We start from the raw sequence: 23725 nt of genomic DNA, 5'->3' as shown, positions 1-23725 counted from the left end.
CCTTTCGACAAGCAATTGCGTCTTCCTAGGATCATTAGTGGTGATCTTACGGTGATTCCAGTATATCTCTGGAACCATGAGTTGAGTCTGCTTGAATCTATACTAGAAGATATTTCTGGAACCATCTAAAAACTTTACCCGATTTTAAAATCCACATGTGCAAAGGGCCACAAGTCTTCTGTGAACAAACCCTTGCAGTCCCTTATCTCGTCACCCGACAACATCACTTATGATGGGACCGCGAGAGTCAAAGCATGCGAAACAGCGCACGGCGATGGCGCCCTGAGAGAGTGCATTGAGACGTTTCAATGAAACAGTCGCATGTGATTGAATACATGCGTCGCATTGAGAGAGCAATGCGATGAGACAAACAAAAATTGAAACGCTCGAATTTGTTGAGAGCGTGTAGCTTGTCGCGCGCATCGTTCTGGTCTCTCTTTTGTACAATAATGTAGCACACCATGGATTTGAGAGTCATGCGACGCTCCGTCTCACAGCTCGCTGTCGCATTTGTGTACGCGTGAGATTTCCGGAAGCCTGAGTGCAATTCCATTTCTTCTGTATGGAAAAAGCTCTTTGATGAATCATTTATCCTGAGGTTGGAACTGTGCTCGTCTGCACCTAGCAAATCTCGAATAATAACTCATCATAACAACTGCCCCGATTCTTTATTTTGGAATTTTAGGCCTTTGCACCGGAGACATTCTGGAAGAATAAGGTCGACAAATTTGCCAAGGAGCACTTAGTGTGGTAAGCGATCTGTAGGTGCAGCAAATTCAGCAAGCCGTACATAACAACCGGCACCATCAACGGCCAAATATATAAAGAAGAATGCCTCCAGAAGCGCCTGCTGTCCTTCCTCCTTCCTAGGTTTTGGTCGGATCTGGCATCGTGCCATTACGCGAAACTGGTTATGGAGTGGTACAAAGCTAACGATGTTGTTTTTGTGCCGAAGGAGGCAAATCCGCCAAACTCGCCAGAACTTCGTCTAATAGAAAAATTTGGGCGATAATGAAGGACAAGCTTCGGAAAAAAGGGAAGGTCTTCAAAAACGACAAGGATTTGAAGAAAGAGTGGATGAAAGTGTGTAAGAAAGATTGCGCAAGTGTTGTCGAAGTGTGAGGCCGACCCACCTCCACTTTCGCTCTCGAATTTCTGTTGCTATCGGCTTCTGATGACATCGACGATGAAGCTCGGCATTCGAGATCCAGTTGTGAGGCCACCAGGCACGAATTATATACCGCAGACATCGGTTGATGAAGACCTGCAGCTTTTGAGTGTTCTCCGCTGATACACACCACGTCTCGTTGGCGTATAACAACACAGATTTCACGTTCGAGTTGAAAATTCGGATTTTGGTGCGTTGACTTATCTGGTTGGATCTCCATACGTTTCGTAAACTCGCAAAGGCAGCCCTAGCCTTCTTGATTCGTGCACCTATGTTGCTCTTGGTCCCGCCGTCCGGTGCTATTTGGCTGCCAAAGTATTGGAAACTTTCGACCTTCTCCACTGCTTGCCCCGCTACCGTAAAGTTGGAAGGGTTACCCGTGTTGATATCCAGCGATTTGGTCTTGTTAATGTTGATGGTGAGACCCGCCGCAGAGGAGCGTTCGGCTAGGTCATTGAGCTTACTCTACATATCAGAGCGCCGTTGTGCTAGTAGAGCAACAACATCAGCCAAATCGAAGTCGTTGAGGCTGACGATTTTATCCGGGACTCCCTTGCGTCTCAGGGCGCCCCACAGATTCTCGTGATTGAGACGGTCGAAAGCTTTTTCGTAGTCAATGAATTCTAAATAAAGGGACTCTTGGAATTCATTGACCTGCTTCAGGATGATGCGGAGCGTAATATGGTCCACACAAGATCTTCCGGCACGGAATCCTGCCTGCTGCCGTCGGAGAGTCGAGTCGATCTTCTCCTGTATCCGATTCAGGATAACTTTGCACAGAACTTTAAGAACAATACACAGTAACATGATGCCTCGCCAATTGTCGCACACAGTCAGATCCACCTTCTTTGGGACCTTCACTTAGATGCCCTGCATCCAGTCGGCCGGAAAAGTCACGGTGTCCCAGATATTACAGAATAGTTGATGCAAAATTTGTGCGGATAGCATGGGGTCAGCTTTGAGCATCTCTGCTGATATGCGATCGACCCCTGTAGCCTTATTGGATTTCATGCTTCAGATAGCTGCTTCAATCTCCTGCAGTGATGGGGCCTCGGAATTGACGCGAGTGATGTTGATGGCTGGTTGACCGTCGAAACTTGAAGAAGTTGTTCGAAGTGCTCAAACCAGTGTTTCAGCTGGTCAGTGGGGTCGGTAAGCAATTGTCCAGTCGTGTCCTTCACTGGCATCCTCGGGTTCATCCTTGCTCCACTCAGGCGTCGTGAGATATCGTAGAGGAGGCGTATATCGCCAGTGTTTGCGGCTTTCTCCCCTTCGTTGGCCAGAGAGTTCACCCACGCTCGCTTGTCCCGTCTGCAAGAGCGCTTGACTTCCTTCTCTAGAGCCGAGTACCGTTGACGGGCTTCGTTCTTGGCTCCTCTGGTTCTCGCCCGCTCTATCGCGGCTTTTGCTTCTCTACGCTCCTCAATCTTCCGCCAGGTTTCATCTGTGATCCACTCTTTCCTCTGGGTGCGCAGCTCACCCAAATTGTTCTCGCTTGTTTCTATAAAGGCATTCTTGATGCCCGTCCATTGTTCTTCTACGCTGCCACCTTCTGGAACGTCCGCAGCTCGAGTCTCAAGTTCTTCAATAAAAGACCTTTTTACCTCTGGATCTTCAAGTCGGCGTGTGTTGAACTGCCGCCCGAGTTTCTCCTCCCGTCGCTGGATCCGCGCCATGCGTAGGCGGATTTCTCCGATTAGAAGGTGATGGTCAGACGCGATGTCGGCGCTGCGTTTATTCCGGACATCAAGAAGGCTCCGTATCCATTTTCGGCTGATGCAGATGTGGTTGATCTGATTTTCGGTATGTCCATCAAGGGAAACCCACGTGACTTTGTGCACAGGCCGATGGGGGAAGAGCGAGCCCCCGATCATGACACGCTCATAGTCCGTGTTGTCGGAGCCGATCTTCGCATTGAAGTCGCCAGTGTAGATCTTGATGTCACCCTTTGATACCTTATCCACGACGGCATTCAGTTGACTGTAAAAATTCTCCTTGTCCTGTAACTCGGCAGCATCGGTTGGCGCATAACATTGGATTATGGTAAGGTCACTAACCCGTGTTCTAAATCTGGCAACGATTATTCTCTCATTAACAGGCTCCCACTTGATGAGCGCAGCACTTGCCTGGACGCTAAGTAGGAGACCAACTCCACGATGGTGGGGAGCGTTTTCACCTCGAATACCAGAGTATAGTAGTACCTGTCCCGACGGCAGTTTGTGTTCTCCAAAGTTTGGCCAACGAACTTCACTCAGTCCAAGGATTTCTAGCTTCATGCGTCGCGCCTCGTTGGCGAGTTGTGTCAGTTTACCCTGCCGGGCTAACGTCAATACATCCCATGATCCAATTAGTGTCCGTTGTTTTGTGCTAAAAGTCGTTGCCGTTAAATCAGTTCGATGTCTTTCTCTGTTGGTTTGTTACAGAAACCAAGGGTTTAGGTTGTAAAGGTTTCAGAGACAGTAGGTGGTTGGCCTAAGGTCTCCTATCCGCCGTGATAAGGCTGCCATCTTAGGTGTAGCTTCCGGGGAAGAGCATTTCTTATTCAGCCGCTGGATGCCAGTCCGACGCTGTTTGAGCCGCACCTCCATGGTGAACAGACGCTCGGGTTGGCGAAGCATTTCCTCTATCACCGGGCTATGGTTACCGCGCCAGTGTTCACGTCGCACCTCCTCACTCTGCTATTGTCGGATTGACAACATTGCCCAGGCTACGCAAAACCAGCTGTGTCCATGTTTCAGCTGGCAGTCTTTTGTGATCATATGACTCGTGGAGGCGTGAGGTAGGAACTTGTGAGGACCGGAGCTAGGTATATCGCTCCTTCCAGATTGTCACTCACTAAATTACTTGAGGAAATCTATATCTGAGCTGACACGTCGTGTCCTTGGAATGAACAGCAAATATGTATAATCGAAGACTACAAATCAAGAAGACTGGCAACTGTTCCCTTCTCCCATACAAATGTCAAACGTCACTGATAACAGCGCCTCTGACAATCAAAGTTGAACCTTTGAAGCACAAGTGTTAGTGAGACTGCTCATTAACAGTGACTGTGTGTGTGACCTAATGTCATCAAAACGAATAATCATAACACGGTACTCGTAGTTGTTTTTGTTTTGCTCCACAAAATTTCACGGCAATTTGTATCCTAATCACATCAAACCGGGGGTTTTCCAACTCCAAACCGAAAAACTTGTCATGATGGATCAAGTACAGAATTGTAACTCGGGTCGATACCTAGTATAAGTGACTTTTACTTGTGTACGATGAACCAAAATATGGTTTGCTTTGCCTGTTGGAAGAAATAAATTATATGGAATTGGTGGCTTCCATCTCCGTTGAGTGAACTACCGTCATTCGAAAGCTGCTGAAAATTCAAGGATTCAATAAGAAGAATGATCCGGTACCTACATCACGATCCAACGGAAGGCGTAGCAGGATCTAATGTTGGAGAAAATGAAAATGAAAGATTGAAGGACTACAATCCCAAACGGTATGTATTGATAAAGAATATATTTCCATTTTAGATGTTGTCAGAACATGAAACCACTGGATAGTGATCCTCTGTATGCTTCAACAATTCTTGGAATCGACCAACCCTTTCCAGAGAATGATAACAACAGTGTCGGATTGGTCAGTGACATTCAAATGGTTAGCGAGTACTAGACCAAGTTGCCGAGCGTCACAACTTAACTTCCCCCGTTTTGGCCAGGTGCCAAAGCCATGCGGAACAGGCATAAATTTTACTAATGCACCATACGAATGCCCAAAAATGCATTACTAATAGTGTGGAAGATAATTCTGAGATAGCAAATTAATGATCGAGGAAGTTCCCACCATCATTATGAATGGCATCATTGTCATAGTTTAAATTTTCAAAACAAATTTATTAACGCATCTGTTCAATTTCAGCTGGATGTTATTAACTCGTTGTCAGCATAGAGCAAAAAAAGAAAAGTTTCACTTTTTACGACAATCATAATAAAACCAATAATTGACCGTTAATTATTTCTACCTGTGTATGTAAATGCACTCGTGAATTAACACACACCATCATACATAGGTTCCACTTTTGCTCAGAAGAGGCGTTGCCGTTACTGTCTCCTGATTTTTGGCAGAGTTGCCAGTCTTCTTGATTTGTAGTCTTCGGTATAATGCTAGTTTGTCAAAGCACACTATATTTTTTCAGTGTTGAGCACGTTTATATTCATTTAGTGAAATAGAACTTTCAAAGCTGCGGTAGAACTCTACGGTAGCTGAGGCATGGGAATTTTTCTTAAGTCCCGCAATTTAAGTAAAATTTAAAACAGCAGAACTCATTTTGAATCTGTCATTCATTTTAGCTCGAACTAGAAAATTGGGTAGAGAACTACTTCGGCCTAATCGCCCATTTTGCCTTTCGAGCAGAAAACTTCAAATAAATCCATAATTTCAGTGTTAACACGTCAATTATGCGTTTGGTACGATACTTTAGTTAATAAGCTTCCGAACGAGGTCAATAAGAACGCGTGATATGAATGTTTGCACCTATTTTTCTCAAAAACAAATGAAGCGCTCCGACCGAATCAATTTTTATTTTCACCCGATAGGCCGAAGTGAATTCATTGGCGTTTCAATGACGTTTCAATGCGTTAGGCCATGTTTAGAATCCGTAGGCCGAGTTTGGCGTCAAGAAGCAGTGTTAGACTTTTGACAATATATCAACGATTGGTTTCTCTTTATCAAATCTAACGGTACATACGGAAAGGTAAATAAATTTGGAAGCCATCAGTAATAATAACATTCCGTTTGGTCCTAAACTGCGCTAGATTAAGAAAGACTAAGTGCGGGTTGTGCTTAAAAGGGCCGGAAATGGGGTAGTTAACCCTATTATCTGTTAAAATAATACAACGTCAAAACATTCAGCGATATTCAAACTTGCATTGTATCAATATTTGGATCAATAAACGGCATAAAATCTCATGGATAGAAAACACCCCTCTAAATGACGAAAAGAAAACTTGACCAAACCCCCTCGGGGCCTCATCGTTCTCTCATCAGTGCCCATTCACTCGCCTCGATAATCCCACTACTTTGAATGCTACAAAAATGCTTCGAAAAAAAAAAAACGCACCCGAATCAATGATTTCAATAACAAATAGCATCGAAAATCACCTATTAAACGTGTTCGATCGTTTTCAGGATAATTTTCCCTAAAGATGGCAAACGTGATTTTGAATGCCAACAACGGCCGAGGGGGAAAAGGCTGGTCATCGGTAATTTAGGCGAAATTACATGTTGAAAATGTGATTTGATGATGGGAGGAGTGTCCTTCGACGACGTAGTTTTTTTGCCCGACATCTTCTACGTTGTTCGGGAGGAATGATGTCGTTTTAGGGTCAGAAAAAACGTGAGTGAGTAAAAATTTGTTTACATTAGCAGGATTGGCCGACAATCCTCATGGGGGAACAAGGGACCCAGTCGCTATGCAATGGACTATGGGTTAGCGACGAACAAGTGAATATGTTTCGATTGATGGATGATGGATTGAATGGAGTGATGGGCTAAATTATGTATTCAGGGGTAGTTTTTATTCTTGGTGAGGTTTTATATTAGCTATGGATTTTCCTAAACTTGGTTTTTGTAGCTAAAAGAAGGTGAAAGTCAACGAATTTGTATTCACCATATGTCGTTAAACATATCGTGTAAAAAGGCAAATCCAAGATTAGGGGATAGCAGCCCTGTACTAAAAAGTATGCTTAAGGATGGATCACATAACTGTTGGAAATGAAGTCCTACGAATTGATTTGCCTAATAATTTTGATTTCATAATGTATCGTAATGAACATCATGAGAATTGCTTGTGGCCAAATTTCAAATGGTGTTTTAATGAATATCTTGTGTGCATTTACCTGCGTGTGTAGGCGGAGATTTCTGCCATCGAGCAAAGATGAGTAGAATTTTCAGGGTCTTTGATTCGGTGTGATCTTTGCACTATTTATCCTTGTCCGATCGGCGAAATGACCACTAGCCGCAGGATCCACCACAGCTCCGTACAAAAAAAAAATTGCTGTAGCAGTTGAAAAAAAAAAAATACTACCGGTGTCAACAAAACACAAGAGAAAGACAGCACGACACGCTAAGAATGGTTAACCCAAATGTGGGTGTTAGTTAGTTCGTTTAGGTCAAATCCTTAATTCTATATTTGTTTAAATACCATTGCTTAAAAGTAAACTTATAACTAGATACATGCACTTAAAAGTATTTATATTAAAATCCTACTCCTAAAGTAAATTATATATAATCGTTTTCGCACCACCCTAATACCTGTAAATCGATGTCGGCCTTTGCCTTATATACTTTCACTGACCCTGGACTATCACAATAGCCTATTCTGTGATAGCCGACCAACACCAGCTTCTCTGGCTCTCTGGAAGTAGGTAGTGATCGAGTAGAGTAGAGTAGTAGCCGAGATCTGAATATAGTTCAGTTGATCTCCACCCGGTCACCGATCTGGACGTACACACGTTGCTATCGGTCGTACAATATAGTCGTACAATATAGTTACGAAGTATAGAAGATTTTTATTCGGTGGAAGAAAGACTCGGTCCGTTTGCCTTCTTTTGGTGCCCACAAGATTGCCGTGTCGGCGGAGTCGCGAGTTTCCCGCGAGTGTCCGCGAGTTTCTTCGTTTCTCGTATCGAACATGGTCCTTCGAGCCGGATACTGGACCAAAGTGCTAGTGCCAAAGTGACGCTGAGAAAAGCCATTTTGCGGCTGGCCTGTGACCAGTAAATGGAACAATAGTTCGCCGGCAATAGTGAAGCACAAAGAAGCCAAACGAGCTTTGTGGTCCAGAAAATTGAGCGCTGTAAAACGGTTGTGAAAGCGCCAAGAACGCACCAGTGAATTTGTTCGCCTTGGGCGATTGTGTGCTGATGGTGAACAATCGCGGAAAATTGAAAGTTTCGATTGTGGCATTGTGAAAATTCTCCGAACTATCTGGAGAGCGATTTTTTCTTGCTATGTGCAATAGGTGCCGTGATTAATTACCACCGCGTGGCGAAGAATATTTAATCCTGGTGATTGATCACGTGGCCAACTATTGGCGAAGACCTAACTGCGGTGAAAAGGGCTAACGAGCCGAAGATAATAGCTGTTGATCGAGCCAGCGATAGCAGAGTCATCAGTTGGTGTAAACCGGCGAAAACTCTGCACATCGTCGCAAGGAAGCCCCGAGTAGTGCCGTCGGCATTTCGATAGTATTTTCATCGCTCTCAAATACCAGGTGGGTTCGTTCCTTTTGTATTCCGTTGATATTTTGTGACGTGTCGGTGTCGATTGGTGGTCACTTGAGGTATGGCCATGTCGAAAGAAGCAATGGAGGCCAAGAGGTTGGAGTACGATGTCCGAGGAAACTACCTCATCTCTTCGGTGGCTGCGATCGAAACTTTTCTCGAATCGTACGATGCTAATTTGCATGCGGGTCAGGTACAGGTCAGGTTGGAAAAATTGGAGTGCTTCTACAATCAGTACGTTGAGGTGATCATTCAGCTCCAGTTACTGCCGTCCTCGGAACCAGCAGTCGAGTACGAGACGCAGCTGTTTAGGTTTGAAGCTCAGTACTACGAGCTGAAGGCGCAGTTGGCTCGTTTGTTGGAACGGAAGCCGCTTAATGTTCCGTCGACGTCTCGGAGAAATACTCCCCTCACCAACCATATCAAGTACCCCGAATTGAAGCTTCCAGAATTTTCAGGAAATCCTCTCGGATGGCGTTCATTTCATGATTTGTACAACGCTGCTGTTCATTCGTCTGGCGAATTGAGTTCTTCGGAGAAATTCCAGTACCTGAAGAGTATACTACGAGGTGAAGCAGCGGGTCTAATTGCGGAAATTCCCATCAGTGACGAAAATTACGCTGAAGCCTGGAAGCGTTTAGTCAACCGGTACGACAACAAGCGGATACTGGTAAAATGCCATCTCGCGGAGCTCTTCGACACTCCTCCGATGAAGCAAGAATCGGCAGAGGGACTGCTGAACCTTGTCGACCGCTTCGATCGGAACATCGCCATCCTCAAAAAGCTTGGGGAACCAACGGACACCTGGAGTACGATTCTCGTCTATCAGCTCAGCCTCCGCTTAGACCAAAACACACTCCGTGAATTGGAAAACCATATTGTTCGCAATGTGATTGCGAAGGAAGAGCCGCAGAACAACCAGATGCCAAAATATTCGGATATGGTAATGTTTCTGCAAGGTCATGCTCGCGTTCTTCAAGCTCTCGCCCCCAATCTTGGCCGTTCCCGCGAAGTCAAGGTAAAGTCTTTACCGAAGCATTCAACGTTGCATGTTGCTCAATCGTCGTCTGGGGAAACAACAGGCGGTCGCAAGTGTTTGCAGTGCGGAAGCGATCATTTTCTGTACCAGTGCTTCAAGTTTCGCAAACTATCTCCAAGACAACGATTCGATTTTGTGAAACAGCATCACCTGTGCTTGAATTGCATGAAAACTACTTCGCATGGTTGCAAAGATTGCTCTTCGGATGGCTGCAGAAAATGCAAGAAACGTCATCATACGCTCATCCATCTGCAACCGTTGGAGTCGAATTGTTCAGCATTGTCGTCCAACACCAACAGCAGTCAACAATCTTCGCCTGCCTCCACCTGTCCACCTGATTCCGCTTTGAACCATCCTACACCTGGCCCTAGTGGATCAAACTCTACCTCAACTCTTGTGTCCGTCCATCAGTCAGCATTAGTACCAGTCGCACACCTGTCCACTTCGCCTCAGCCACAATCGAACCCACCTGCGGCGCTGGTGGCACACTCGGCGAAGCTTCCCAACGAAACAGTTCTACTGTGCACGGCGCTGGTCAACTTCGAGGACAATTGTGGAGCTCGGGTCGTTGCTAGGGTTCTCTTGGATAGCTGTTCGCAATTCAATTTGATGACAGAGTCCCTTCATCAACGTCTAAATTTACAAGTTTCTCCAGAACACGTCAACCTTGGTGGCGTGGGGCAGCTTGTTACTCCGATTACGAAGGCAGTTGAAACTACAATCTCGTCTCGGATTTCTGCGTTCGAAAAGAAGCTGAAATTTCTCGTATTGAAGACTATTTCTTGTGACCAACCGGTACACACGATTACGACGGTAGATTGGGAGATTCCCAATTGGATAACGTTGGCCGATCCTACATTCTCTACTCCAGGACCGGTGGATGCGCTCCTGGGCGCCGGAACTTTCTTTGAGCTATTGCGTTACGGTAGGATAACTCTCGGTGAACGCTTACCCCTCCTTCAAAGCACTATCCTCGGCTGGATTGTCTCCGGTGAATGCTCGAATCAATCTGCTTCGCCAATCCAAAGCTGTTTTCTCACCCAAAACCAAAAACTTGAACAGTTGGTTGCACGCTTTTGGGACTTGGAACAGTGTTCGTCGAATAATTGCTGGTCTCCAACAGAGAAGGAATGTGAGCGTCACTTCGTAGCCAACGTATTTCGCAACGAAGAGGGTCGATATCAAGTTCGTCTTCCAGTGAAAGAAGAACTCCTGCTTCGTCTTCAGAACAACAAACACAACGCAATGCGTCGGTTTCTCGCTCTCGAGCGGAAACTGAACGCGAACCCCACACTACGTGCTCAATACGAAGAGTTCATCAACGAATATTTGCGTTTGGGCCATATGCGGGAGATACCACAGGAAGAATTGGCAGCAGAAAACGACGATGTTCCGCAGTTCTACCTACCGCATCACGCCATTCTTCGCCCTGACAGCACGACCACGAAGCTCCGCATTGTTTTTGATGCTTCCTGCAAGAGCTGCTCTGGATTATCGTTGAATGACGTCCTTCTGACTGGTCCAACTATCCAGGACACGATCAACGCAATCGTTCTCCGTTTTCGGATGCCAGCTTTTGTCATCATGGGTGATCTCTGCAAAATGTATCGCCAGATCCTCAAGCATCCTCTCGACCAACGACTTTTACGGATTTACTGGCGAAAGAACAGCGCGGAGCCGGTGAAGGTGTTTCAACTCCTAACCGTTACATACGGTATCAGTTCTGCTCCATTCCTCGCTACACGTGTCCTGCAGCAGCTCGCGGAGGATGAACAGCATCGATTTCCTTTGGCGGCGGTGGTTATCCGCAAGGATATGTATATGGATGATCTACTCACGGGATGCGACGATCTAGAGAAGCTCAAGCAACTCTGCTCCCAACTTCTCGGAATATTCGAGAGTGCTGGGATGCAACTCCGCAAAATATCCTCGAATCACCAGGAAATTCTTAACGAAATTCCAGAAGAGTGTCGAGAGACAAAATCGCTCATTGAGTTTGACTCCGAAGCTCCTGTCAAGGCCCTTGGGCTTCTGTGGGAGCCGGCAACTGATTCGCTTCTCTACAAGATGCCGAAGTTCTCCAAGTGTGAGCAATACACGAAGCGAATCATTCTATCACAGACATCCAGTTGCTTCGATCCTCTAGGACTGCTTGGTCCAGCCGTCGTGAAGGCCAAAATCATCCTGCAAACGCTATGGAAGCTGGACTACGACTGGGATCATCCGCTGCCTAGGGCATTCGCAACCGAATGGGAAGAGTACCAGAATCACTTCAGTCGATTGCAAACTTTTCGATTTCCTCGGCATGTTCAGTCGCTGCGTCGCCCTTCCGTTGTTGAAATTCACGGGTTCAGCGATGCATCGGAGCACGCCTATGGAGCATGCCTGTATCTACGAACGATCGCAGTGGATGGATACGTCACCATTCGGCTTTTGGCAGCTAAATCACGAGTCGCTCCACTAAACAACAAATCCATAGCACGATTGGAACTATGTGCAGCGCTGCTCTTATCCCGGTTGCTTCTTTCCGTCTGCACCAGCATTGGAATCAAAGAAAGCATATTTCTGTGGACCGATTCCACAATTGTGCTTCACTGGTTGTCGGGAAGTCCATCCACCTGGCAAACGTTCGTGGCGAACCGTGTAGCTGAAATTCAGGAGTTGACAATCAACTGCACCTGGAACCATGTGCCCGGCGAAGAAAATCCCGCTGATATCATCTCAAGGGGCATGGATGTGAGTCAACTTTTGGACGATTCACTTTGGTGGAATGGACCACTGTGGCTCGGTGCTCCTAACCTCCCTTGGCCGCAACCACCAGAAGATCTCGGCCGACTGAAGGAAAAGGACCTTGAAGCAAAAAGAGGAATAGCGCTTCCTATCACGGAATCGCAAGTAAGCGATATCATAACTCGTTTTTCGTCATTTCCCGTTTTCCTACGGATTGGTGCACTATGCATGCGTTTTGTTAATAACTGTCGCAGCTTTGCAGACCGGCGCAATCAGCCAACCATTCCTCCTGCGAAAACCTATCAGTACGGTCCGATCACCGTAGAAGAGCAAAATCAAACTCTGCTCGGAGTGCTTCGTGTGATCCAACAGGAACACTTCCCGTCCGAAATTGCCGCTCTTCAGGCCGAAAGAACCGTCTCGCACTCGTCAAAGCTACGCTACCTCAATCCGGAGATCCGTGCTGGTCTTATTCGAGTTGGTGGCCGGCTCGAACACGCCGGAGTCGCTAGTGATGGAAAAAACCCTTTCGTACTACCGTACAAGCATCCGCTTACCTGGTTGATTGCTGATTCTTTCCACCGGCAGCAGCTACATTGTGGCCCACAACTCTTGCTGGCAGTCATTCGTCAAAAATTCTGGCCGTTGAGCGGCAGGAACCTCGTTCGAGATGTAGTACATGCGTGTGTCACATGCGTGAAGGCACGGCCCCGCAATCTCGTGCAGCTGATGGGATCGCTGCCAGCGGTTCGTGCCACCCAGTCCTTCGCCTTTGAAAACGTTGGAGTCGACTTTGCTGGCCCATTCTATCTCCAACGACCAAGCCCTCGATCTGCACCGACTAAAAGCTACGTGGCTGTTTTCGTCTGCATGGCCACAAAAGCATCGCATCTGGAGCTGGTGAGCGAGCTAACGACAGCAGCGTTCATCGGTAGCCTTCGTCGTTTCATAGCCAGGAGGGGTCGGCCACAGCACATATACTGCGACAATGCGACTAATTTTGTGGGCGCTGGACGGGAACTGCGCGATCTGTTTCGCTCTCAAGGGCATCGACATGCCGTTTCCAACGATGCCACCTCCCAATCGATCCAGTTCCATTACATCCCAGCCAAATCACCCAATTTTGGCGGGTTATGGGAAGCCTGTGTCAAGTCGATGAAACATCATCTACGACGAGTCATTGGAAACGCTTTCTTGCCACGCGAAATCTTTAGCACCATCCTAGCGCAAGTCGAAAGCTGCCTCAACTCCAGACCCATCACACCGCTTTCCAGTGACCCAAATGATCGGCAAGCCCTAACACCAGGGCATTTCTTAATTGGTCGGCCTCTGGATGCCTTGCCCGACCCCGATTACACCAGCCTTCCTGAGAATCGTCTACGCTTGTGGGAACGAGCTCAACGCCACACGCAGCACTTCTGGCAAAGGTGGCACCGTGAGTACCTAACAACCCTACAACAACGGTACAAGTGGTCATCCGTAACCCGCAATCTGGCTGTCGGGTCGATGGTCATGATCCAGGAAGAGTCCCTCCCAGTCCTGAAATGGTCCCTGGGGCGAGTGGTAGACATTCATCCGGGCGCAGATGGAATGGTGCGCGTAGCCTCTGTCAGGTTGCCATCCGGAACCGTGACGAAACGCTCCATTTCCAAGCTGTGTATCCTGCCAATCGAGGTTGATCCAGCACTACTTCCCGATCCAAGCGCAGGTCCCTCGGTCGCACCGGAAAACTCCACAGGATCAACAGGTGATCCTGGTAACCTCAAGGCCTCTGCAGGTGCAGCAGGCCCAGCTATAGACGCAGTCTTAAGTGAAGACGAAGAATAAATGTTTAATGTTGAAATGTAATTCAAGGTGGCCGGTGTGTTAGTTAGTTCGTTTAGGTCAAATCCTTAATTCTATATTTGTTTAAATACCATTGCTTAAAAGTAAACTTATAACTAGATACATGCACTTAAAAGTATTTATATTAAAATCCTACTCCTAAAGTAAATTATATATAATCGTTTTCGCACCACCCTAATACCTGTAAATCGATGTCGGCCTTTGCCTTATATACTTTCACTGACCCTGGACTATCACAATAGCCTATTCTGTGATAGCCGACCAACACCAGCTTCTCTGGCTCTCTGGAAGTAGGTAGTGATCGAGTAGAGTAGAGTAGTAGCCGAGATCTGAATATAGTTCAGTTGATCTCCACCCGGTCACCGATCTGGACGTACACACGTTGCTATCGGTCGTACAATATAGTCGTACAATATAGTTACGAAGTATAGAAGATTTTTATTCGGTGGAAGAAAGACTCGGTCCGTTTGCCTTCTCTTGGTGCCCACAAGATTGCCGTGTCGGCGGAGTCGCGAGTTTCCCGCGAGTGTCCGCGAGTTTCTTCGTTTCTCGTATCGAACAGTGGGTGTCGGTCTACCTATTTTTGAGTTAGATTGAATTACATATATAGTTAATATTGTTAAATAATTTATCTGTTAAGCAAATAAACCTTTATAATGCTGCTTCAAATGAGCAAAATTCGCGTCCGTGTTCATACATATTTTGGTACTGTAATTACGAATTTCAGTACCACTCAATTGGTTCCCCTTTTTGACAGTTCAATTGGTTCCTGAAATTCTATCCGCCAGACTATGAATAAAGCGCAACAGCGCAAATAACCTAACAGGAAGAGGAGATAACTGGCTTATTTTTGTCTGTGACGTGTTCTTTTTCTCTCGCGAAAACGACTGTTTCATTATGGGCGTCACAGTTGACTGTAAAAAAAATGAAACTAGATTCCCTGTTGTAAAATTTTCACGTTTCTATACGTTCGCCCGACGCTGGTTCGCGTTGGACAGAAAATTGGTTCATAAAAGTCCCCCTATTGTCTCCTCCCTCTTAGCAAAGAACCAAGAGGCGAGCCGGACTGTCAAAATACAAGGTTACAGTGACCGAGACAGTGACACCCAATCGAGATGATAAGCAAAACACCACGGCCAAAGCAAGAGCACGTAAGTTGTACACGACATTGTCGACCAAGTTTGATTGCGTCATAATGGAAGATGAAACAAACATGAAAGCAGATTTCAAGCAGCTCCCAGGTCAAGAGTTTTACACGGCTTCCGGAAAAGGACAGGTTCAAGATAAGTTTAAGCAGAAAAGGTTGTCAAAGTTCCCGAAAAACTACTTGGTTTGGCAGGTGCGATTTGCACATATGGGCTGAAAAGTGGAATTTTCGTGACAAATGGCACTGCTGACCAAGACATTTATGCAAATAAGTGTTTGCAAAAACGCCCCTTGCGTTTTTTGACGAAACACAGTTATTCTGTGCTGTTTTGGACAGACCTCGCTTCCTGTCACTACGGGAAAATGGCTCAGGTCTAGTATACCGCCAACAACGTCCAAGTCGTACTCAAGGACAAAAGCCCTCCAAACTCGCCGAAGCTGTCTGTCACTTCGTTTGTGATTGTATGCTGGATGGTATTGGTCGACCGTCGATTAGTCGATTAGTACCTCCGTAACGTGGGTAGATCACCTTTTCGTGGTACGTTACACACTTAAATTTTTTCGCCGAGATTCCAACAGCCGAGTAGTTCTGCAATTTATTTTGCTGAGATTCAGTAAAACAATTGCCGAGACTCAGCTAACAAATAACTATTAGCTGAGATATCAGCTAACAAACATATATTTTGCAGAGATATCAGCAAAAGTAAATGCCGAGGTAATCGGCTGTTGGAGATTTTACCGAGCTAGATTAGGTGTGTACGGGATGTAAGATCTACCACCGATTCCTAGTCCTGACTACTTCAAACTAGGGGAACAGGTTTTTACGGTAGTCCAAGAAACACATCTTAGCTCTTGTTACTTTTTATGCCTTGTTGATAGTGACAAGACTCGGCTTTGCCCACCGAGGATGATCTTGAAACAAGGAAAGAATGAGTTAGTTAGTCTTCATCTATGTGATTCCTAATCTTCTATTCGTTGATCTCTAGTTTGAAGTGGTTAAGACTGGGGTTCTGATGCATGGTCATTAACGGTGTCATTCCTTAATTTTGTTGATAAGGAATCCAATTTTGACTGGCAAAGGGGCGTGTCTTTGGAGGGTGTTTCAACACTTCGAAGGGTACACGCAAACCAAAAATTTCTTACAATGAATGTTAGTTCCACTTCCTATCATCCTCTGTTCATGAACATCGCAGCGAATGTTATAAGTTGACCTTACAGGCGATGTAATGTTTTTTTGTCTTTTTGACGTAGGACTACGTCTTTGATTTCTATATGAGGGTACACTTTGTGAAAACCGAAAATGGAACATGTAACAAATTAAGAAAGATTTTGAACGTTAATAACTCAGCTGCCCCTGGTCCAATTTCAATAATTTTATCACCAATCGATCAGAAATATGGCTACGCATCGATAACAATGCTTCAGAATGAACAAGAAACTATTGAAAAACTGGTAAATGTCCAGCATTGTCCAAAAGCGTCGAATTAACTAACAAATTCACCAATTACCTACATGCATATGCTGCTTCCCCAGCGCAGTCGTCAGAGAGTAGTAAGTAGATGAAACAAGTCGAAGTGGCATTCGCCTCCGATCCTCAGGCGCGTGTGAATAGGGAGGATGGAATTGCGAATATTTTGCACACTCATCGCCATATTCAGAACCAAACGCAAATTCTTCGAGATAACCACCATCCGTCGTCTGGCTCACGTGGCGGTGTCTGACGTATCTCCGGTCTGATTTACGAGGTGTGCTGAAGGTGTTCCTGAAAAATGAGATCCGTGATGCTGCCACCTACACTAAACACGCCAAGCGTAAGTGGCCATGGATGTCATCTACGTTTTGAAGTGACAGAGACGCACTCTGTTTGGTTTCGGAGGTTAAATTATCACCAACTTTTGCAACAAAACGGCTCTTTTCAGGGCCACCATGCTTATTACAGTAAAGAGTAGGAATAGAACTCATCTGCCCGTTTGTCCATATTCAGAACCAACGATCACACAAAATGCTCATGTAATCAACCTAGAAGCAGCGGTAATAAATTATTTTGATCAATCTTGATCAACTTTGAATCGCCACGGCCGGATATTTTCGATGGAAGAAGCAACAATCTAGCATCTAATTCGACGAAGACGGCAGGAAACATTTGTGAAGCCGAGTTATTTACGAAAGAGAGTGTCGATGAAGAGAATCGATCAATGTAGATAGGACCTATTGAAAAGTGACGCGAGATTTGTTTTCCGTACTGAGCTCCAATGCTACCGACGCCAGGGAGGCAGCTCCCACATCTGGACCCTACCAATCGACCCATCAGCTCAACCCGGGACCAACGGCTTTACTTCCCGAAGGAAGGCGTGATCAGTGATGTTATGCCTTAGAACATGCCGGTGGCGCCGACTGAGATTGGACCCAGGCCTGCTGGGGTGAGAGGTTATCACGCTAACCACAGGCGCCGATATCTTTCAAGGTGATATCAGGGCGAATGAGATCGACCCAAAGTTGAGTTTAGTTATCTCAGAAATAAGAAATAAAGTACAGGAACTCAGCGATGAGTAAATTTGCCTCATGTTTTCTCAGGTTTTTTTCAGGATTTTCCAGGGAAAAATTCCAGAATTTGAGAAAAGTAGAGATTGGATTCTACTCCGAGACTGAATAAAATTTTCGTCAATTTCCTCATTTTCTAGCAGATATTTTAGGTTTTCCACAGGAAACCATGAGACAAATTTACTCATCGCTGAGTTCCTGCACTTTTAGCGATTATGAGTGAACTAAACTCAAATTTGGGTCGTTCTAATTCGCCGTGTACGCAAAAGGAAAAGAGCCAGTGTCGCTACTTGATAGCAAACTACTCATAATGGGAGGAGTCTTTGTAGCTTTTATACCATTTGGTTGCACATCACTCTGCTTTAATCTGAAAAGATATAAAGGGCGCTGCTGTATGGCATCAGCTCATTTTCGCTTCAGACGGCGTGGTGAACAGCAATAGCAGCAGTAGGAAGGTGGTGGCTAGTCCACTCCTTCACACCTAACAAGCAACAATTGACTGGTCGTGGCAAAGGAGGAAAAGGTTTTGGTAAAGGAGGCGCCAAGCGTCATGGCAAAGTTCTTCGAGATAACCGCCATCGGTCGTCTGGCTCGCCGTGGTGGTGTCAAACGTACATCCGTTCTGATCTACGAGGTGTGCTGAAGGTGTTCCTGGAAAATGAGGTCCGTGATGCTGTCTCCTCACCTACACTAAGCACGCCAAGCGTAAGTGGACATGGGTTTCCTTTTCAATAAAACGGCCCTTTTCAGGGCCATCAAGCTTACATCAGTAAAGAGTTGGAATAGAATTTATCTGTGCTTGTTTGTATATATTCAGAACCACAAGCGCCCAACGACCACACAAAATGCTCTCCAGAGTTGTAATCTTGTAACCAAACTTGGAAGCTGGGGTGCAAGTGATTTTGATTGATTATCTTTATCAACTTTCTTTTTGAAAAAAATACTACAAATTTGGTACGCCTACACACTTAGATTTTTTCGCCGATATGAGCACCACCGAGCAGCTCGGCATTTTATTTTGCTGGATCTCAGTGAAAATTTTGACAAAAATCCGGCTAACAAACGGGAATTTTGGCCGAGATCTCAACTAACAAACATATTTTTTGCTGAATTTCCAGCAAAATAAAATGCCGAGCTACAGGTGGTGCCCATCTCGGCAAAAAAATCTAAGTGTGTACAATTCAAAAACGGAAAGAGTTGAGATAATAGATAATTGATCAATTAAAAGAACTAAATGCTTTTCACATTTATTCCGTCTACTAGCGGTCCTACGTCAAGCTTCCGTTCGTGCCCCTAGGCACAGACCCTTCTGCTTTTTTATTTCGTGTTCTATCTACGCTTTCGACTATACTAGTAAGCTTTTTATGCATAACATTGTAGAACGACGCACACACTTGCCTCGAATCTCTCCAGCAGAAAAAGTATACGAAACGGAGTATGAAAGGAAATGAGAGCTTCTTGTTTGCTTTTAGGTTTTCTATATTCAGAAGCATGGAGAGAGCAGTGGAGAAACAGGTCTGATAATCGAAACGTTCGTGGTTCGAGTCCAGTTTGGCAACCTTTTTCCAATTTTCATTTATCATAATTCATTTCACTCACTAATACACTCCACATTTTCGGTCTCCAATTTTCTTGCATTGGACCGCAGCTAGGTATATCGCATCCTCGGTTCGTGCGGTCCCCACTAACATCCTCTGATGATGAATCCCACATAATTGTAAGCGAATCTTACATCCCCCGGTTGGGTGTATAAATAGCGGGACCTTTCAATTACTGTCGGATCCTTGCGATAAATGCAAGAATGACAACTGTAAAAAAATTGAATACTTCATCATTTCTCAATAGTGATGGAGTAATACGACATGCACTAAGCTAAGGACTCGGGATATACTACAATAAACGAACAGAGGAAAAAAAGTCGACACATTTAAATTATTAAAACTAATAACCTCTCTTTGACGTAGAGAAGTCGCCAAGTCCTGGATAATGTCAGGTTCTACCGGATCATTGGCTTCCTCCAATGAGTGCGTCAATTCCGTACAAAACACGAATTCCTGGATAAAAACGCCACGCATAATGCAATTGCAGCACAAACGAAGTGACAGACGACTAACTGGCGAAGAAATCAATTGTAATAATGTGAATTTTCTTAGAAGCTTGTGCCATTAGCCACCAGATGGGCTAGTATTTTTGTTTTGATTTGAACAAAGTTTGATTTTGTGTGCAATGATCTTTGACAGTGTGCAAAGAGTGTATCATTTTGTCATTTTTGATGCATTTCAGTTTTGAGTAGATTGAAAGAGATAGAACCAAAACAATATAGTACATTTGGTGAAAATGCTACTACAATCCAGTAGTAGTGTTTCTATGTGGTACACTGAAAATTGCAATAGCAGTTTCGTCACCAAAGTTTCCGTCTGTCACTTCGTTTTATTACCGAAAAGAGTGTGATAACTTTCGACGATTTATCGCTCCTCTCATCTCTCGATCGATCGGTGGCCTAAGTACTACCATAGAGGTAACTCTAAGACAAGTAGGTCCCGAAGAAACGTGCTCAACTTTTTGGCTCACCTCTGGTACTATCTTCGGTCCCAAGCTTGTCGAATCACCCCTCGAAACATAGGTAAAACCAATAACCCCTCATTTTATCTGTCAAACTTTCATAGCGAATCAAAACAAACATTGCGTAGTACTAGAATTTAGACTAGAATAGGGTACGTTAATCGTTTGCTTGGGATCAATAGGCTACTAAAGTGGTGAGCCAATTTAAAATCGTTAGTTTCGTATTGATTGTTGGTACTACCGTGATACATCCACAGATGAGTAATAGGCATCGACGTATCCAGGCTGCCCATCTCTATCGCACACACTCTAATTCTATTTTGAGAAATTACTCTTTAGGAAGATTAAGAAAAGTTGATTGAGATTAACTCAGCTACTTTTCTGATGGCCATATGTCTTTATTTCCAACAATAAGAAAGTTTGCTTTGACTATCAATTAATTTGAGGTTTACCTTATGGGACTTTTTTGGCACAAAAAGTTCGCCGAAGATATTACATAAATATTAAAGAAAATGCTCTAGGACTACTTTCCTGCTAAATTCTCACCTTGGACCACGGTGCAGTTCTTGAAATATTTCCAGCGGCACCGATGGTGTAGTGGTAAGCATGATTACCTCTCACCCCAGCAGGCCTGGGTTCAATCCCAGTCGGCGCCGCCGGGATGTTCTGAGGCATAACATCTCTGATCACGCCTTCCTTCGGATGGGAAGTAAAGCCGATGGTCCCCGGTTCATGAGTTGGTGGGTCGATAGGTAGGGTCCAGGTGTGCGAGCTGCCTTCCTGGTGTCGGTAGCATTGTTGCTCAGCACGGAAAACAAGATCGACGGAAAACAAACTAAGGAAAAAAAAATTCCAAACCTCTACGCCATTCAAACGCCTCTGAATTTACTTCGGTCTATTGGATGATTTTATGAAGCGGGTGGTTACAATTTGAGGTTATCAAATATTAGTTCTGAGCACAATTCTAAACAGCGACTTTGCCAACGAAAAACGAAAAACACCATCATCTAACGATGAGAACCAACACCGCCTGCAACAGTCGTAAAAATCACCGCCAAACACTCCCAACGGTGAGCGCAATCGAAATGCACAATACTCACACAATCGGTCGTAAAAAACCGTCGATCCCGAAATTTATGCAACGCCACTCGCTAATTTTACGATTTCCCTTAACTTTTACAGCTTTTTATGATTTTGTTTCCATTGTTTCCCATTTACAGCCATTGTGCTGTGAATTAAAGAATCGGTTGACAGGAAAAACTCGCTCTCGATCCACGGGGATGATTTTATGAGTTTTTATTGCTCCGCTGATGATGTGTCATCTTTTAGGCGTTCCTTTGTCGCAAACGAGGCGAAAAGGGGCGAATCCAATCAACATCCCTCGCCTGGGGAAAAAAAAACATTACAAATAATGCCATTTCTAGTGGTGTTTTGCGTCTGCTCGATATTTGATAAGGATGCAATGTAATTGTTGAAAGCATGTTACGCAAAAATAACAGCTTGGAGTAGGTATCAAAGAAAGCAAACAGTGTAACCAATTGAGCAACTTCTCGGTTGCCGTGTCGGTTTTCTCGTGCTTCGCCTAAATTACAGCGCTGACAAGTCGTAAAAGCTACAAGGTAGAATGGTAAAAATTGCGTCAAGTCACACACAGCCAGCGGTCGGTGGTGGTTAAGTTTGCCGTTTTGCTCAGTGAATGGAAGGAGCTTTCGCTGTAATTAAGTTTAATTTTTATATCTTTTACGGTTCAATTAGGACCTTAAGTGGAAGAAATTTATCTCCACAGGTTCCTGAGGTGACAAGTTTTCCTTCGGAGCCTGATGCTTTCGTAGGTGGTCTAGGTAGGGTTACTATATGGTATCCTAAAGGAGGTCTTGTCCTCCTTTTTCAACATTTTTTCTACATCCTCCTTTTGCCCGAAAATGTCCTCCTATTGCATTTTTTTCCAGTAACATATTCATAAAATTGTTTTCAAAGAGCGTTGTTTGCAGAGCATATTTGTTTAATTATGTCGTAACCTCATCTTATATAGCAAATAGGGCTCTACATTTTCGAAGCTCTAAAATGAACTCGAGTTTTGTTTCTCTCATACAAACGTGTTCAACGCTTCATTTCTATAACGCATTGCTAGACTATCAGCAAGAAATGATAATGAAAAAGAAGCACGCTTAGAAGGAAACGCTGGCTGTGGATCTTCTCGTCGTTGCTTTGCTCATCGCTTTCAATGTAAGTAACGTCGATTTTCTAGTTAAACGAAACCTCATTATGGCTTTCAATCCCCTTTCACGAACACTATATCATCGCTCTTTCAATTTGTTTAAAATGCGTTATGTCCCGTTTTCATTAATTTTTTTTTAGATAAATATGTGGATGGGAGATAAATTAAACATATTACGTGTAATCTTCAAGTGTTTTCACGTGAGAAACGCTTTAAATATGTAATTTCATTTTCCGTCATATACGTCATGAAACCTCTGTTGATGTGTTTCATGAAAGAGAAAACTATCAAAGTCGAGTGCTTTTTCGCTCATCCGTTTCACCGAAGCTTGAAAGGAAGACCAATGGAGCGACGGGAGAAAGAGAGACAAGCGTTTGAACATTTGTTTGTGGACGCCGACTGAGGTTCTAGAATACTGCGAAGCTGTTCGACTTTAACAGAAAAAGAAAGCCAGCAGTTTCTTCGTCGCATCGACTTGGTCGATTGAAGCTGATATTGTGACGCCCTGATAGCAAATGCCATTCGATAGTGGGATCAGGACAAGGGGTGGTCACTCTACACACGCATTTTGCACCAACTTTTTTCTCAGTGTGCCTCACGTCTGCCGCAGCTGTGCCGGCAGTGCCGAGAGTGTCACCAGACTGATTTTTTTGTTTGTATAATGGTATGTTTGGCAACCCGGTTAATTCTTACTGTCGTCGAGTCACTCTCGATTCGTTGCTCCCAAATTCTATCGTAAAAGGACTACACTGAACCTAATAACCAACGGCCTCAGCCACCAAATCCAAGCTTGGAGCGATAATGTTCTCCGGGGGAGGCACTTCCAATTTCCGACAGGACAATAACTTCTACTGGACTGGAGTATGATGAGGACTCGGATGAGCCACAGGTGACGCTGGTAATTAGACGTAGCGAGCGTGCGTCATCAGAGGAAACTGGTCCAGATGCTCTTCAGATTCTGATGAACGCTTCCGGGAGGAGTTTCTCCCGAAAGCCATCGACTCAATCAATCTAGTGGGAGTTTCAACCGAAATCAGACTTCCCTGGTGGAGGTGGGGTTTAATATTTCCTCACGGTTAGATAGTCCAACGATCGGACAAATGGAGGCAAGTATGATGTCTCTGGCGAAAAACAGTGCCGGCTAGAGAACAACTGTAAAAGCTGGGGTGCTGTCGATGGTAGAAAAGCAAACACCGGTGATC

This window comes from Ochlerotatus camptorhynchus, unplaced genomic scaffold (assembly GCF_037179485.1).
Source record: "Ochlerotatus camptorhynchus isolate MF236.1 unplaced genomic scaffold, CSIRO-AGI_Acam_v1.1 ptg000062l, whole genome shotgun sequence".
Taxonomy (NCBI): Eukaryota; Metazoa; Arthropoda; class Insecta; order Diptera; family Culicidae; genus Ochlerotatus; species Ochlerotatus camptorhynchus.
Note: the sequence above shows the minus strand (reverse complement) of the source record.